An 18,103-nucleotide genomic window follows, 5' to 3' on the forward strand; every position below is an offset into this window, starting at 1 on the left:
ATCTGATTTGCACGTTAGCCCGAGTCGCTTTCTAAGAAATTCAAACCTTTCTTTGTTTAATGGTTTTGTTAGTATGTCTGCTAATTGTTTTTCTGTGCAGATATATTCTACATCAATCGTGCCCTTCTGATACAGGTCATGGACAAAATGAAATTTCACGTCTATGTGTTTACTGCGTTGATGAAATTCGGGGTTTTTAACCAACTTCATCGCGCTTTGATTATCAATAAACAGTACATTTCTATCAACTTTAAAATCTAAATTGCTTAGTAACCCGGTTATCCAAACGTTATCTTTCGCTGCTGCGGCAGCGCTGACGTACTCGGCTTCGGTTGTTGAGAGCGCTACACATTGCTGTTTCTTACTTTGCCAGCTTATTGCTGCACCCGCAAGCATACACAAAACGCCGCTCGTCGATTTGCGTGACTCGTTGTCACCGGCGAAGTCTGCATCGGAAAAAATTTCGAACTTACTATTGGCACCGTACAGTAGTCCGTAATCGCATGTCCCCTTAACGTATCGGATTATTCGTTTTACTAGATTCCAGTGGGCTATCGTTGGGTTTTCAAGTGCTCTGGATGCAACGTTCACGGCGAACGCTATATCCGGTCTGCTCACAATTTGAAGGAACATCAAACTTCCGACCGCTTCACGATACGGTACATTTTCATCGACCCTTCCAGAGTCATTCGCATTCCACCCACTTTCTATTGGGGTTTTTGCAGTTTTTGCCTGAGACAGTTGAAATTTGTCGATTATTCTCTGCGCATAGCTTTGCTGATTTACAAAAATATAACCATCTCGCGTTTTCGTGATTTCCATACCGACAAATTTCTTTACACTCATGAATACGTTCGTTTTGAATCTTTCGCGCAACTTGTTTACAAAGGTGTTAATTTCTTGCGCACACGATCCTGCGATTAAACCATCATCGACCCACAATGCTAGCATTAAAATATTTCCATCTTTCATGCGAGAGTACAGACAAGGATCCGACGAGCTCTCCCTCAAACCACAACTTAGTAAAAAATTGGCAAAATGTTCTACCCAGCACCTTGGTGCTTGTTTGAGGCCGTATAGGCTTTTTTGCAGCTTACACACTCGGTTGGACCCGTCGTCGAACCCTTCGGGCTGTCGCATGAAGATCTCTTCGCTTATGTTTCCGTACAAGAATGCCGTTTTTACATCGAATTGGCGCAGAATTAGATTTCTGAGTGCTGTCAGACTTAACATAATCCTAAGCGTATCGTACCTAACTACTGGACTGAACGTTTCTTTAAAGTCGATCCCTTCACGTTGTGAACACCCTTTTATTACTAGTCGCGCTTTGTATATTTTCTCATCATTGTCGACATTTTCCTTCAACCTGAATACCCATCTATTATTTAAAACTTTTGCGTTCTTAGGTTTTTCTATAAGAGTCCACGTTTTATTTTCGTTTTGAGATTCCATTTCTTCCTTCATGGCTTCAACCCAACATCGCGAGTCTTTTGAGTTTACTGCTTCTACGTAATTGCGCGGAACTACCTCTACAAAGTGCGACACCGGACTTCCGAAAAATTCCGTTCTTTTAATTTTTGTTCTGTCCCGTAGTTCTCTCGAGATTTCGTCTTCGTCTTTTTTATCATTCTTCTCTTCGTTTTCCGTTTCTGTTTCGTTCGCGATTTTGTTTTTGCCAATGACCGTTTCATCCTCAATGTCTACGTAGCACGACGAGAGTTTTTCTTCCTTAAATATTACATCGCGACTTACAATTACTTCGTGTTTTTCCGGTACATATATTCTATAACCTTTTAGATCCTCCTTGTATCCAACAAAAAAACCTCGCGTGGACTTCTTGTCTAGTTTACGTCTCTTTTCTTTGGGTATGTGAATAAAGCATTCCGTGCCAAATACTTTAAAATGCTTCACAGACGCGCTCTTATCGAACCACAAATCATAAGGCGTCCTGTTTGCAACTTTCGTGGGACCACTTCTATTTAAAACATGTACCGCGAAATTTATCGCCTCTGCCCACAGTGTCTTTGGTAAGTTGCCTTGTGCGTACAGAACTGACCTTGCGGTTTCAACAATGATTCGATTTTCTCTTTCAGCAACGCCGTTCTGTTTTGGCGTATACGGAATCGTCACGGCATGCTTTATTCCTTTTTCGCGTAAAAAGTCGGTGACTTCTTTATTTATGTATTCTCTCCCTCCGTCCGTAATCAACTCTTTAATATCTCTACCGAATTGGTTTTTTATTTCGTTACAGTAACTTTTGATTTTTTCTATGACTTCCGACTTTTGACGCATATAATAGACTACGCGAAAACCGGTGTACTCATCCTTAAACACTACATAATATCTATTTTTACCTAGTGAATCTACTTCCATGGGACCACAGACGTCCGAGTACACTCTTTCTCTTGGCGCGCTGGCTCTATCCTCTCTTTTTCCGAAAGCAGACCGATGATGCTTTCCCATAGCACAGGCATCGCAAAATTCTTTATCGACCTCTACGTTAATTCCGAGATATTTTAGAAATGTTTTTACGTGACGCTTATTTTGATGCGCTAGCCGCTCATGCCATAATTGCAGTGAGTCTACTTTATCTACCGCGTGCGCGAATTGAGGGAGCAAGACACGAATATCAAGTAGGTAAAGCTGTCCGAATTCTATTCCCGTCGCTACAGTCTTTCCTTCGCTCGCGAGAACACATTGCTTACCATTGTTCGAAATCGAAAAATCTAATCCTTTCTTTGCGGCCTTACTAACAGAAAATAAGTTTACATTCAAATTCGGAACGTATAGGACGTCATACATTATTCCACAGATCCATCTTCCTTCAACTCGTGTTTCAAAATTGATGTTTCCCTTACCAAGCACCGTCAGCTGCTCACCGTTGCTTATTCTTACTTGTAGAGGCAGATCAAACCGTTGAATGTCAGCAAACCATTCGCCGTGGTGGGTCATGTGGTCGGACGCGCCGGAGTCTATCACCCAGTGTTCATCTTCGTAGTTGTTGTTTACATCGAGAGAGCACTCGTTGTTGATGCTCTTCGCCATACACGATACATGTTGTGCGTTCTTCTTTGCTTCTGTGTCATTTCTTTTTGCGCAGTCCCGAGAGAAATGCCCCTTCACACCGCATGTGTAACATCCTCTACAGTCTTTCTGTTTATGTCCTGTTCTGCCGCACGAGTAACATCGAGTTGACCTTGCCTTGTTTTCACCGCCACGTGGTTCTGGAGATTGTTTCGCGTTCGTATTCTTGTGCGTTTGACTGTTTATTTTCACTTTCGATAACAAGGCAACTGTGGTATCTTGTGTTGCATCTTTCTCAATGCGTGACTCTTCTGTCATTAATCTAGTCATTAGATTTTCCAGCGTTCTTTTCGCGCTTTCAGTGCTGTCCCACGCGCTGTGGAAATGATGGTACACGGGCGGTAACGTCGAGAGAATTCTCGAAATCACCATTGAGTCCGAAATCTTACCGCCGAGTGTCTTCATTTTCCCAGTCAACTGTTCGATTTTTGAGAAATTAGATGCAACACCAATCGTTGTGTCCCATTTAAAGTCAAAAAACTTCTTCTGCGTAAGACACAGACTTTCTTCACTTTTCAGGTCATATACACTGCACAGCTTTTGCCACATTTGCTCCGCGGTTTCACAGTTCATTACCAATTTTAGTGGTTCACTTTCAATCGTCGTTACGATTAACCGTTTAGCCCTTTTGTTGGCCTTCGTCCATGCCTTGATTTCTGTTTCGTAATTTTCCGTTCCTCTCTCTGGTTTTACAACCGTTCCGTTGCACACATCTAGCAAATCGTCGTCATCAAGCAGGACTTCAATCACAAATTTCCACTGCTGCCAGTTATCAGCATTTCGTAGTTTTTCTACTTTCAAGCCGGTCTCCATCTTGAATGGCGAGAGATTCCACGTGTAGGCACACTCACTGTTACCGCTATAACGAATCTCTCCCTCGTAAAGGAACAATTCTACTTTATTCAACCCACGTACCGATATCTTCTTACTCTACTGGGCCCATAACCTGTTAAGGTTCGTGAATGAAAAAAGGCCACAGCGATTGAAAAATGTAGTTTAATTGAACAAAAGGAACTGATACCAAAATTGATAGACGACCGCTTGCTTGGAACACGCACACAAGGAGAGTGTGCGAGATCATATGCGATCGGCTTAGGCAGCTCGATCATGCGCACATACGTTTGCCATCGCGTCTCGTGGCACCGCCAAATTCAAACAAAAAAATTTACATTCCTTTCTTTTGTACGTACATATTATCTTAACATTATTAAATATTCATGGTATAAAAACGGATATGTGTCATCGAGACCACCTCATTTTGAAAATCCCGTGGAGTTCTGCTATGCTGCAGATAATGAACCACGATGTCACGTATGTGGTGATGTGGCTATTATTACCTGTGCTTGGTGCCGAAAGCCTTTATATTTGAAGCATTTCTTCGAAGAGTATCATTTTTGTCACGACTATGTTCTTTAACTTATTCAAATTCCTTGTTGCATATTAAAATTATCAATTTCATACATCCACCCTGGAGTATGTATAGCTTTAATTATTTTATATCATGCGATACAAGTTTAACAAAAGTAACCATTGTATGTTATAAAAATAGTTGTTTTCCACTTATGCGGATAAATAATATCAGTGTATAACGTCAGATACGATGAAAGTATCACGCGCTGACTCAGCGGGCGTACGCGCGAGTCATAAATAATAAAAATCTGCGAAACTGTAGGAAGGAATTTCATAAACATATATATCAATCGATTTGGAATAAAATGCTCTACAGTTTTTGTCATTACATAAATTTAAATAAGGTGTAAAATAATGTTATAAACATTTTTTTCGTTATAAACAAATGGTATTTTCGACAATCTGTTAACGCCATATTATTGTATATAAAAAACCATTAAATCCGCCCATTAGAAGTTTTCACGTATCTTCTTTGGTTTTCGAGATAGCAGTTTCACGTCGAAACTTTGAGGGGTCGTTTCACCCCTTAAAGTCGCGTCTCAGCCGATATAAAAAAATACGTGTCCCTTATTTTTACCTGCTTAACAAATGTACGAAGTTTCATCAAAATCGGAGGGGGACACTTCGCGGCCTTTCCTTGTAAGTACATACCGAATTAAGGTGAAACCGCGAATGGCTCATTAAATCAGTTTTGGTTTCTTAGATCGTACAACACATTACTTGGATAACTGTGGTAATTCTAAAGCTAATACATGCAAACCAGAATTCCACCCAGAGATGGGAGAAATGCTTTTATTAGATCAAAACCAATCGGTGGTGGACGGCTTGTCCGTTCATTCATCGTTGGCTTTGGTGACGCTGAATAACTTTGTGCTGATCGTATGGTCTTTGAGCACCGACGACGGTAGGTTCTACGCCTACCATGGTTGTAACGGGTAACGGGGAATCAGGGTTCGATTCCAGAGAGAGAGCCTGAGAAACGGCTACCACATCCAAGGAAGGCAGCAGGCGCGCAAATTACCCACTCCCGGCACGGGGAGGTAGTGACGAAAAATAACGATACGGGACTCATCCGGGGCCCCGTAACCGGAATGAGCACACTTTAAATCCTTTAACGAGGATCCATTGGAGGGCAAGTCTGGTGCCAGCAGCCGCGGTAATTCCAGCTCCAATAGCGTATATTAAAGTTGTTGCGGTTAAAAAGCTCGTAGTTGAATCTTTGTGTCACAGTGTCGGTTCACCGCTCGCGGTGTTTAACTGGCATTATATGGTACGTCCTACCGGTGGGCTTAGCTTCTCGCGGGCGGTCCAACTAATGTCCCATCGCGGTGCTCTTCACTGAGTGTCGAGGTGGGCCGGTACGTTTACTTTGAACAAATTAGAGTGCTCAAAGCAGGCTACCTTCGCCTGAATACTTTGTGCATGGAATAATGGAATAGGACCTCGGTTCTATTTTGTTGGTTTTCGGAACCCCGAGGTAATGATTAATAGGGACAGATGGGGGCATTCGTATTGCGACGTTAGAGGTGAAATTCTTGGATCGTCGCAAGACGGACAGAAGCGAAAGCATTTGCCAAAAATGTTTTCATTAATCAAGAACGAAAGTTAGAGGTTCGAAGGCGATCAGATACCGCCCTAGTTCTAACCATAAACGATGCCAGCTAGCGATCCGCCGAAGTTCCTCCGATGACTCGGCGGGCAGCTTCCGGGAAACCAAAGCTTTTGGGTTCCGGGGCAAGTATGGTTGCAAAGCTGAAACTTAAAGGAATTGACGGAAGGGCACCACCAGGAGTGGAGCCTGCGGCTTGATTTGACTCAACACGGGAAACCTCACCAGGCCCGGACACCGGAAGGATTGACAGATCGATAGCTCTTTCTTGATTCGGTGGGTGGTGGTGCATGGCCGTTCTTAGTTGGTGGAGCGATTTGTCTGGTTAATTCCGATAACGAACGAGACTCTAGCCTGTTAAATAGACGTAACTTATGGTATCTCGAAGGCCCTCGACTTCGGTCGGTGGGTTTTTACTACCAACGTACAAACAAATCTTCTTAGAGGGACAGGCGGCTTCTAGCTGCACGAGATTGAGCAATAACAGGTCTGTGATGCCCTTAGATGTTTTGGGCTGCACGCGCGCTACACTGAAGGAATCAACGTGTACTCCCTGGCCGAAAGGCCCGGGTAACCCGCTGAACCTCCTTCGTGCTAGGGATTGGGGCTTGCAATTATTCCCCATGAACGAGGAATCCCAGTAAGCGCGAGTCATAAGCTCGCGTTGATTACATCCCTGCCCTTTGTACATACTGCCCGTCGCTACTACCGATTGAATGATTTAGTGAGGTCTTCGGACTGGTGCGCGGCAATGTCTCGGCATTGCCGATGTTACCGGAAAGATGACCAAACTTGATTATTTAGAGGAAGTAAAAGTCGTAACAAGGTTTCCGTAGGTGAACCTGCGGAAGGATCATTAACAAGTAAAAATACAAGAGAAAACCTGAGATTGGATCATTGATAAAGCGATAAAAAAAGTTTATTGAGTTCGGACCAAAAATTATACAAAACGAGAGATATAATGATAAATAAATACATATGACATAAAACACAAAAATCTCGGGTTCGAGCCAATAAGAAACAAATACCAAAACGCTGCGATGCGGTAAAATTATACCGCCGGCAAAAAAACTGTGCGATCAACGGTGCCAGAGAGCACGATGCCGGACCATTTCTCTCTGACTGATGTGAATGGAAGTAAAAGACGCTTGCGTGAGGACTCTTGACCTTTATCTCTCTAACTTTCACTTATGGCTCGTCGTCTACTTGATCGGGTACAAACAAAGTCGTAACAAACAGCCAAAGTCGTAACAAACAAACAAACCTCAAAGAAAGAAATCGTATGAAAACCAGCTTCTGTTGGTTAACCTTTAATCGGAAAGATCGAAATGAAAGAGAAGGATCATATTATTACAAACTGAACCGGAAAGATCATTAAAACTGAAATACAATATATATATATATATTGTACCCGTCGTTGCGACACCCTAGTTAAATGGAAAGATAGAAAAAAAGATAGAGAAAAGGAATACAGATGACCCGCCGTCTGATCTTTGCTAAATGATCTCGCATCACCGGAGTTTTATTGGTCCGTGTTGCGTTCGCTCTATTCGAAATGAAACTCGCGGAGGCGAAGAATTGTTAAAAGTTTACGACGCGTCTAGGAGTGGTCAAAACTGAGAGAGTTTTACGATGTGTTAGAACGAGCAACCGTCGAAACTTTGTTTTCGCGACGTTCTTTTCATCGCTCTCGTCCCCGCGCTCCTACGCTTTGGTTGTTTCTTTGCCATCCGTGTTGCGATAAAAAGATTTCTCCATTGTCCGAAAAGGATGAATCAAGATTCCTCTTTCGAAATAGAGAGAGAGTAATACTTGCGGGTAACCTGGAATCTACGAAACACGCACCGTGGTAAAATTCGTGCGTCCGCCTGATCGATGTGTGTTGTTTACGGACCGGCTGCGAAGCGACGATAGCGAGTCTTTGAAAAACTATGTGTCCATTAGTTAGACCGATCGTCGCCGGCCGTGTGTCTGTTCGAATATCGCAACGCGCACGATTCAGCGACAGGACGCGCGCTCGAATTCCTTGTGTGCGTTCGTAGTCTTCAAGGTTTTTAAATGTACTTTACGCCCAACCGTCGAGAGGAGCGTGCCACTGGGCGTTTCTCCGACGATTTCCGTGTTTGGACGCGATCGTGTCGTCAACGATCGAACAAACAAATACGTTGGCGACGCCCGAATTCGCTCTCCTGCACACGCTGAGTGGGAGAGTGACGTGGGTATCGAATGTGATGTGTGTTAATAATGAAAATAACACTAAAGATCTAAAGAGTTTGAAATACAAAATTATACGATTACCCTGAACGGTGGATCACTTGGCTCGTGGGTCGATGAAGAACGCAGCTAATTGCGCGTCAACGTGTGAACTGCAGGACACATGAACATCGACATTTCGAACGCACATTGCGGTCCACGGATACAATTCCTGGACCACGCCTGGCTGAGGGTCGTTTTCTTAACTAAAGACTGCTTGCGTTTGCTTCTCGAAAAAGAGTAATTCATTGCATTTTAAACAGCCCGCCGTCGTTCAACGAGAGTAGAACATTTCGGAGCGGGATTATCGAACGAAATTGAAAGAATGAATGAACGATAAATAAAAAAAGAGTCGCAACGTACGAGCGATAGTTGGGCAGTTCGTCGGCGTTTGTCGTGGAAACGATGTGACGAAAATCGCAACAGATACACTAAATGCAGGACGTTAAAGGAAAGAAACAAAACTTCGAAATATCTCTTCGAACTAGCGCAATTGCGTCACGGCGCGCGATTCGTTCGTGAAAATTTATAAACGACCGCCCGTGAAAGCACCGTGTTCTCGGAAGATAATCTATAAAGATTCTCCATCCTGCTGGAATTATCGGATCTACGCGATTGTTCACTCATAGAAATCTACGCTCCCGACGTTGCCAGAAACGATATTTATGAAAGGTGTGTGAAAAAATAAACGAAAGGGGCTCGCCTATAAATTTAGAAGAAGCAAAGGAGTGAAATGTTTGAGATGATAATTTGCTGAAATGCAAGCTCGAATAGCCCCAGGGTTTCGAATGATTCCCCGCGCTTTATATATCCCTCTGTTTACAACCGGTGTATAAATAAAAGATCGCTTCCGATGGGGCGTCGCTGTTTGACGCGCGATGCTGTTCCTTTCTTTTGTCTGTCGGTGTGTTTCTCTTCGCTGAACAAGTTAAATGGTTAAAAAGCGTCGAAAAAGCGAATACACACGCGACAAGACAAATCGAGTAAAGGAACGCTCCGCTCCAAGATAAGAATGGTTGTTTACAATCAATGCAGCGTTTCGGTACCCCTGATCGCAGTCTGAAACTGTGTAACAAAAGAGAGGAAAGCGAATGGTGAAGGAACTTCGAAGCCTCCGTGGCGTGGCTAGAACTTGTGATAAAAGTATGTTTGCAGCAATTATGCATGCTCCCGTTAAAACAGCATTTCAATGTCTCGCATGGCTTAAAGTCCTAGGAGGCTTCAATATTTAGAATACATTCGGACTACTTCGTTTGTTAAAGAAAAGCGAAGACCGCGCGACCATCGCTCGGTCGTCCAGTCCTCGAAAGTTTTGTTGCGTTCCATAGAAGAGAAAAATGGGGTTTACCCTTGCGCTAAGGGAAGATAAGAAGAGAAAAGCAGGTAAATCTAAGAGGTGTGTGGAGAGTACATCGCGTGTTGTTAAAATTGCTAAATGAAATACACGCGAAATGTTCTCCCTCGCTCTTGCTTCTCCTCTTTCTTCCGTTGCGCTCGAAAAGAAGGGATGATAAATAAAGAAAAAGAAACCTATTCGAAATCTCTTGTGGAACACAAAATAATACGGACGGACGTTAAGATTGAACCGGGACGAAATGGGTCGTCTTGCGAGTTGTCTTCGCTTTGAAATTGTTAAAAATTGTTAAAAGCAATACGACGAAACTGCAGTCCACAAAATGTTTTGAAGCAAAAAGGAACTAACACGAAAATCATAGGAACGTCGCGTCTCAATTTTTTTTCTTTTTCTTCCTCTTGTGCTCGTTTCATCGAACGATAAATAATACACACATTTTGAAACGAGAGAGAGAGGAAAAATTGAATATGCAAAAGGTTGATTCACGCACGGATTCTCTACGTGTTTGATTTTTTGCTTCTTTTCGTTTATTTTTTTATTTATTTTGCATCGAGCATAATATTCACCTTTCGAACCAAAGAATTTGACGACCTCAGAGTAGGCGAGATTACCCGCTGAATTTAAGCATATTATTAAGCGGAGGAAAAGAAACTAACTAGGATTTCCTTAGTAGCGGCGAGCGAACAGGAATGAGCCCAGCACTGAATCCCGCGGTACCGCCGCTGGGAAACGTAGTGTTCAGGAGGATCCGTTTATCCAGAGACATCGAATTGCGTCCAAGTCCATCTTGAATGGGGCCATTTACCCATAGAGGGTGCGAGGCCCGTAGTGACCGGTACGCGTTACGGGAGGATCTCTCCTTAGAGTCGGGTTGCTTGAGAGTGCAGCCCTCAGTGGGTGGGAAACTCCATCTAAGGCTAAATACGACCACGAGACCGATAGCGAACAAGTACCGTGAGGGAAAGTTGAAAAGAACCTTGAAGAGAGAGTTCAAGAGTACGTGAAACCGTTCAGGGGTAAACCTGTAAAACCCAAAAGATCGAATGGGGAGATTCATCGTCAACCACGCTGGCTCCCGTTTGTGCGCGATGTCTCGGATGGACCCTCGGGTTCCATTAGCGAGGGCACACCACCTTCGGCGAACGTTCCGGCGAGGTAGTCGTGCACTTCTCCCCTAGTAGAACGTCGCGACCCGTTACGTGTCGGTCTCCGGTCCGAGGCGGAGCCAGTTCGTCGCCTTGACGGCGTTCGTGACAGACCCTCGGTTGCCTGGCCGACTGCGCGACGGTACTCAGACGGTATCGGGCCGCAACCAATCCATTTTCGAAATGTGTGTGCGGCAAGGCCGCAGCAAGCTAGGTTCAGTTATAATACCCGGATGTACGGACTATGCACCGTCCCCGGGCCCGGCCAGCTGTTAGTAGGAGGAGTCCTTGGACTGGCCAAGCTTTGAATTACCGGACGGCGACGCTATTGCTTTGGGTACTCTCAGGACCCGTCTTGAAACACGTACCAAGGAGTCTAACATGTGCGCGAGCCATTGGGATATAAATAAACCTAAAGGCGAAATGAAAGTGAATGTCGTCCTCTGTGTCGACCTAGGGAGGATGGGCCCCGTTACGATTAGGCCTCGCACTCCCGGGGTGTATCGTTCTCATTGCGAGAAGGGGCGCACCTAAAGCGTACACGTTGGGACCCGAAAGATGGTGAACTATGCCTGGTCAGGACGAAGTCAGGGGAAACCCTGATGGAGGTCCGTAGCGATTCTGACGTGCAAATCGATCGTCGGAACTGGGTATAGGGGCGAAAAACTAATCGAACCATCTAGTAGCTGGATTCCTCCGAAGTTTCCCTCAGGATAACTGGCACTCGCTCGAAACGTTATTGCGAGTCTCATCTGGTAAAGCGAATGATTAGAGGCCTTGGGGCCGAAACGACCTCAACCTATTCTCAAACTTTAAATGGGTGAGATCTCTGGCTTGCTTGCATCAAATGAAGCCATGAGATTTTATTATTGGATCAGAGTGCCAAGTGGGCCAATTTTGGTAAGCAGAACTGGCGCTGTGGAATGAACCAAACGCAGAGTTAAGGCGCCTAAGTCGACGCTTATGGGATAACATGAAAGGCGTTGGTTGCTTAAGACAGCAGGACGGTGGTCATGGAAGTCGGAATCCGCTAAGGAGTGTGTAACAACTCACCTGCCGAAGCAACTAGCCCTGAAAATGGATGGCGCTGAAGCGTCGCGCCTATATTCCGCCGTCAGTGGCAAGTGGGGCTGGACAAAATTTGGTCCTCCATGAAGCCCTGACGAGTAGGAGGGTCGCGGCGGTGTGCGCAGAAGGGTCTGGGCGTGAGCCTGCCTGGAGCCGCGGTCGGTGCAGATCTTGGTGGTAGTAGCAAATACTCCAGCGAGGCCCTGGAGGGCTGACGTGGAGAAGGGTTTCGTGTGAACAGCCGTTGCACACGAGTCAGTCGATCCTAAGCCTTAAGAGAAATCCTATGTAAATGAGGTGTCCTAAAGCTCTCAGATAAATAGCAACAACACAAAACTGTTAAATATGGCTAAATCGAATTAATATAACAATAGTTGCAGAGATGCACACCCATTGGGCGAAAGGGAATCCGGTTTCTGTTCCGGAACCCGGCAGCGGAACCGCATACCATTCGGGCCCTCGTTAGAGTGTTCATCGGAGTAACCCAAAATGACCTGGAGACGCCGTCGGAAGATCTGGGAAGAGTTTTCTTTTCTGTATAAGCGTTCGAGTTCCCTGGAAACCTCTAGCAGGGAGATAGGATTTGGAACGCGAAGAGCACCGCAGTTGTGGCGGTGTTTGGATCTTCCCCTCGGACCTTGAAAATCCAGGAGAGGGCCACGTGGAGGTGTCGCGTCAGTTCGTACCCATATCCGCAGCAGGTCTCCAAGGTGAAGAGCCTCTAGTCGATAGATTAATGTAGGTAAGGGAAGTCGGCAAATTGGATCCGTAACTTCGGAATAAGGATTGGCTCTGAGGAGCGGGGCGTGTCGGGCTTGGTCGGGAAGCGGGTCTGGCTGACGTGCCGGGCATGGGCGAGGTGAACGGTTGGCGACTTCGGTCGCGTCACGGGATCCGAGCTCGGTTCCGTGCCTTGGCCTCCCGCGGATCTTCCTTGCTGCGAGGCTTCCGTGGCGGTCACGCCGTCGTGGTCGCTTCTTCGGCCGCCATTCAACGCTTAGCTCAGAACTGGCACGGACTAGGGGAATCCGACTGTCTAATTAAAACAAAGCATTGCGATGGCCCTCACGGGTGATGACGCAATGTGATTTCTGTCCAGTGCTCTGAATGTCAACGTGAAGAAATTCAAAAAACGCGGGTAAACGGCGGGAGTAACTATGACTCTCTGAACCGCGCAGCGGTTCGCAAATGGTTAAGATTATCGAAGGACACCCCAACCGGTTTTGTTCACGCACCCATCGTGGGCGGCGGTCTTGGTATTCCCGCCTTGTCCACCACCGTTCCAGGTTTGATGCGCCAACGCCTGCTCAACCTGGAGCGCTCGCAATCGCCTGCAATTCGGCCGGTTGCGAATTCCCCGTGGGCTGTTTCGAGGCTCCAATGGGCCACTCGCGCTCTCACGCGAGAGAGTGGTCTTTTATCCTCTAAATACCTGCGGGAGAAGTGGCGGACCCATCGGCTACATACCAGTGCCGATGGATACGAATTGCGGGAATGCCATAGATCGCCGCTATCGTCGCGATGGGGTGACGCTGACTCCCTCCAGATCCCCGGCCGGGACTTCGTCCAGCATGCCCGTGTCCGCATCAACTCACTCCCGACGCTCGTCAGAACGTCGCGTGGAGTGAGGCGGCATGGACAGGCCACCCAATGCCGTGCCGGCTGTCAGTCCACCGAGACCGCCGCGCACGTCATCCAAGGGTGCTTTCGCACCCATGGTGGCCGAATCCTGAGGCACAATGCTGTGTGTCGCACATTGACCTCAGGATTCGGCAAGATCGGCTGGACGGTCCAAGAGGAGCCTTGCTTCCAAACGGCCGAGGGCAGACGTAAACCTGACTTGGTTTGCGTCCGCGAGGAGAGGGTCAGCGTCATCGACGCACAGGTCGTCAGCGGAGGTCCATCATTGGACGACACTCACGAGCGGAAGGTGCGGTATTATGCCGATAACCCTTCCCTCGTTGAGGCGATTGTCGCCCGATGCAGTGTCAGTGTCGCTCGATTCGTTTTCATCCTGCACTGTATCGTGGAGGGGCATTTGGTCGTCCAGATCCGCTGACTGGCTTTTGGACATGGGATTGACATCGGGATTGTTACGCTGCATTACTACGCGCGTACTTCAGGGCAGCCACACTAACTGGATCAGGTGGAACCGTCTAACATCGTACGGACCACCTGGTCCCTGGGATCGACGAGGGATTGGGTGAAGCACCGACAGCGGAAACCCAAACGGGGTAGCCGTCCCCCTGTAACCCCCCCTATTGTATATAGTCCCTAGATGGCCAACATAGCAAAAAAAAAATAGCCAAATGCCTCGACATCTAATTAGTGACGCGCATGAATGGATTAACGAGATTCCCTTCTGTCCCTATCTACTGATCCGCCATCTTGGTTTTGTCGAGGACTGACGCGCTTCACGTCGCTCCGCGATATTTTCGAGTTTTGTGTGGAATTTCTCTCAGGAAAATTGCATCCTGTGTTTAGAAGTGTGTATTTAGTGCCAGTGAACATCCAGAGACATAAGGTTTAGTGCAGAACCCAGGAAGTACGAAGAAAATTGGGAAAAACCGTGACGAGCGTGGTTCGCTTGGCCTGTCACCGGCTTCACCCAACTTCAGCTTGCTTCTGCCTAGCTGACTGAGATTCCACGTGTGCCTGTTACACTCAAAGGATTGGAGAAGTCTTCAGATTGCATTAATCTGCTAGAGACCCCGATCGAGGTAAGTTTGTAGAAAATAAGTACAAATAAATAGCTTCTGTAAGATTACAGGTTAGTCCGCCATATTGTCCGCCATATTGTCGGCCATCTGCCTACTCCTTAGCGAAACCTGGCCGACGCCATTTTGCGGACCAGGAAGAGAGACCTGACCAACGTGAACTGAGGCGCGCGGGAAAATATGACCGCGGACGAGGAGACCACCGACGCGGATATGATGGTCGTCACCCGCAGAAAAAGATACGTTCGGAAACGGGGAACGTCTTCAGGTACGGACCAGGAGCCGCCGCCAAAGAAGAATGAAGGAAAAAATGCAGCAGCTCCAGCAGAAATTTTCCCTCCTAGCAAACCGCTTAGCAGCGACAATGAAAAGGACGGTGAAGGTATCCATAACACCCGAGGCCCGGTATTCCTAAGTAAGGATAAAGCAGAGGCTTTGCAGAAGAAGATCCTGGCAGTCCTCTCACCGGAATATGGAATTGAACCTTCTACAGGTAAGTACATCCTGGCCAAAATTAACAAATTGCAGAGCTTGCTGCAGGAATCGTTGCTGCTAAACAGCAACCTAGAAGATCAGGTTGCGGCGCTCCGCAACCAAAATACACAACAGAGGCGGGAAATAACGGAAGCGGGAAGGAACCTCACCCCGACGTCACTGCAGCAGCAACAGAAAATGACGTACCCGGAACATCTTGGTATAAAATCAAAGACAGCGGAGCTCTCTAACCAGAAGCAAAATCCGCCGAACTTCGTCATCATCCGCCCGAAGGACGCCACACAGTATAAGGACAGTGAGGCAACGAAGCAGGCCATAGTGACACTTGTGTCGCCGGAAAAGGAGAACCTGCAGGTTAAAAACGTCAGGCGTGTGCAGGGAAACGGCATCGCCGTAGAGACAGCCATAGCGGGGAACATGGAAGCACTCATAAATAATGAGAAACTAAAAGCTGCAGGTTTCTCGGTCGACGTTCCAGCGAAGAGAAACCCCCGAATTATAATCTACGGTGAGCCGAGAAAAGACGACGACGAGATAATTCAGGCCATAGTGGAGCAGAACCTGGACCAACAAGAAGCGAGCAAATACAAACAGCAGATGAAAATAGCGTTCAAAACGGGGAATAAGAACAATAAAGATAACTGCAACATAGTATTGGAAACCTCAAAGGAAGTCCGAAATTGGCTCGTAAAGATGGAACGCCTGTACCTAATGTGGCAGTGCTGCCAGGTGCAAGACTTCATCGCAGTCACGAGATGTTACAAATGCCAGAGCTTCGGACACACGACTAAATTCTGCAGGGCAGAAAAGGACATCTGTGGACTCTGCGCCAACGCTGGACACAGCTATAAAGACTGCCCAAACAAGGACAAACAGCCATCGTGCGTCAACTGCAAAAAAGCAGGAAAGCAATACACGCACAGCGTAACAGATAAGGACTGCCCGTCGCACGTCGCAGCAATTAATCAGGTCCTGTCTAGAACTGATTATAGACATTAACACACATCCATCGCGAAACCGGACCGCGCAGGCCGCGCCCGCAACAACCACCACGGGAATTAGAGTACTGCAACTGAACGCCCAGCGCTCAGCTGCAGTGATGGGTGAGGTACGTCAGCTCGTAACGGAGAAGCACCTGGACGTACTGTTATTACAAGAACCATACGTCCGGCAGCACGGTACGAGCTATACTATTGGCGGATTAGAGTCCGGAGCAAGAATCGCAGTCACAAGGTCGCACACTCCGGGGGCGGCTGTCGTGGTGTGCAATTCGAGCTTCGATGCAGTGTCTGTCTCGCAACTTAGCACAAGCCATTGCGTATGCGTGGAGGTGTTTACCCCCGACTTTTCGTTTTACGCCGTCTCGTGCTATTTCCAGTACAGCGACGAAATCGAGGAGCATCTCAAGCATCTTGAGGTGGTGTTCCGCTCATTAAGGGGGAAGAGACTGTTAGTATCGTTAGACGCCAATGCAAGGTCGTCACTCTGGGGTCCCCAGAGCACCGACGATAGAGGCGCCCTATTCGAGGGGCTCATCCGAGATTTGGATCAGACGCATAGTTTTCGAGATATATCGAGATATTTCAAAGTTCTGACGCCGTACCAACATTATAAAGATGAAGAAACACCGTGGCCCCTTTCTTTGAGGTAACTCTGCACTATTCTAAGCTGTAAATGCCACTGCCAGCGCAGCTGTGCAGAAGAAGAACAAGAAGAAGAAGAAAGATCTCGGAATATGTGCGTGACGCCCCTTTCCTTGAGGTAAATCTGCAAATATCGCGAAAACGGTGCGAGCTATGGCAAAATGTTAAGAGACCTTTTTTGTAGGAAATTAAATTTTCTACTATTTATGTTCTATGACATTTTTTGATCAGATGCGTAGTTTTCGAGATATATCGAGATATTTCAAAGTTCCGACGCCGTTCCAACATTATAATGATGAAGAAACACCGTGGCACCTATCTTTGAGGTAACTCTGCACTATTCTAAGCTGGATTCACTATTCCGAGCTGTAAATGCCACTTCCAGCTCAGCTGTGCGGAAGAAGAACAAGAAGAAGAAGAAATATCTCGGAATATGTGCGTGACGCCCCTTTCCTTGAGGTAAATCTGCAAATATCTCGGAAACGGTGCGAGTTATGGCAAAATGTTAAGAGACCTTTTTTGTAGGAAATTGAATTTGCTGCTATTTATGTAGTGTGACATTTTTGGATCAGATGCGTGGTTTTCGAGATATATCGAGATATTTAAAAGTCCCGAAGCCGCACCAACATTATAAAGGCAAATATCTCGGAAACGGTGCGAGGTATGGCAAAATATTAACAGACCTTTTTTGTAGGAAATTAAATTTTCTACTATTTATACTCTACGTCATTTTTTGATCAGATGCATAGTTTTCGAGATATATTGAGATATTTCAAAGTTCCGACGCCGTACCAACACTATAAAGATAGAGAAACACAGTGGCCCCTTTTTTGAGGTAACCCTGCATTATTCTAAGCGGTATTCACTACTGCGGGCTGTAAATGCCACTTCCAGCGCAGCTGTGCAGAAGAAGAACAAGAAGAAGAAGATATATCTCGGAGTATGTCCGTGAGGCCCCTCACCATCATGAGGCGCCGTATCAGGTTGTATCTCGCCCTGATGAAGCACACTGTAATGTTTGCGAAACGTCGGCAACAAACCGTCAAACAACGCGGCTCCATCCCTGAAGCTAAGTCTTATTCAATGATATTGTTATTAAATGTAAATTGATCTGTAGGAAGGAATCAGCATATTACGTTATATCTAATGTAGACATAGTAATAATGATATTGTTATTAAATGTACACTGATTTGAGGGAGCGGATCAGTATACTACATTATATCCAGCGTAGATGTATAGTTTTTTGTATAATGTTATAGTTTTTTAGTGTATTTTACATATCTAATGCAGAAATAGTAACAATAGATACATTATATATAATGTC

At 46.1% G+C, this 18,103-nt stretch overlaps 1 non-coding gene and 1 pseudogene across 1 annotated transcript; both read left to right on the top strand.

Annotated features, from left to right (window-relative positions):
• Positions 1-8,398: 8,398 nt before the first annotated feature.
• Positions 8,399-8,553, top strand: LOC123988015. Its single transcript, XR_006829583.1, has one exon. It is a non-coding gene; the product is annotated as a 5.8S ribosomal RNA (ribosomal RNA).
• A 1,744-nt stretch (positions 8,554-10,297) lies between these two features.
• On the top strand, positions 10,298-14,321 carry LOC123988014 (annotated as a pseudogene).
• The last annotated feature ends 3,782 nt before the right edge of the window (positions 14,322-18,103 follow it).

The sequence above is a fragment of the Osmia bicornis genome, chromosome 7 (genome assembly GCF_907164935.1).
Source record: "Osmia bicornis bicornis chromosome 7, iOsmBic2.1, whole genome shotgun sequence".
Classification (NCBI taxonomy): Eukaryota; Metazoa; Arthropoda; class Insecta; order Hymenoptera; family Megachilidae; genus Osmia; species Osmia bicornis.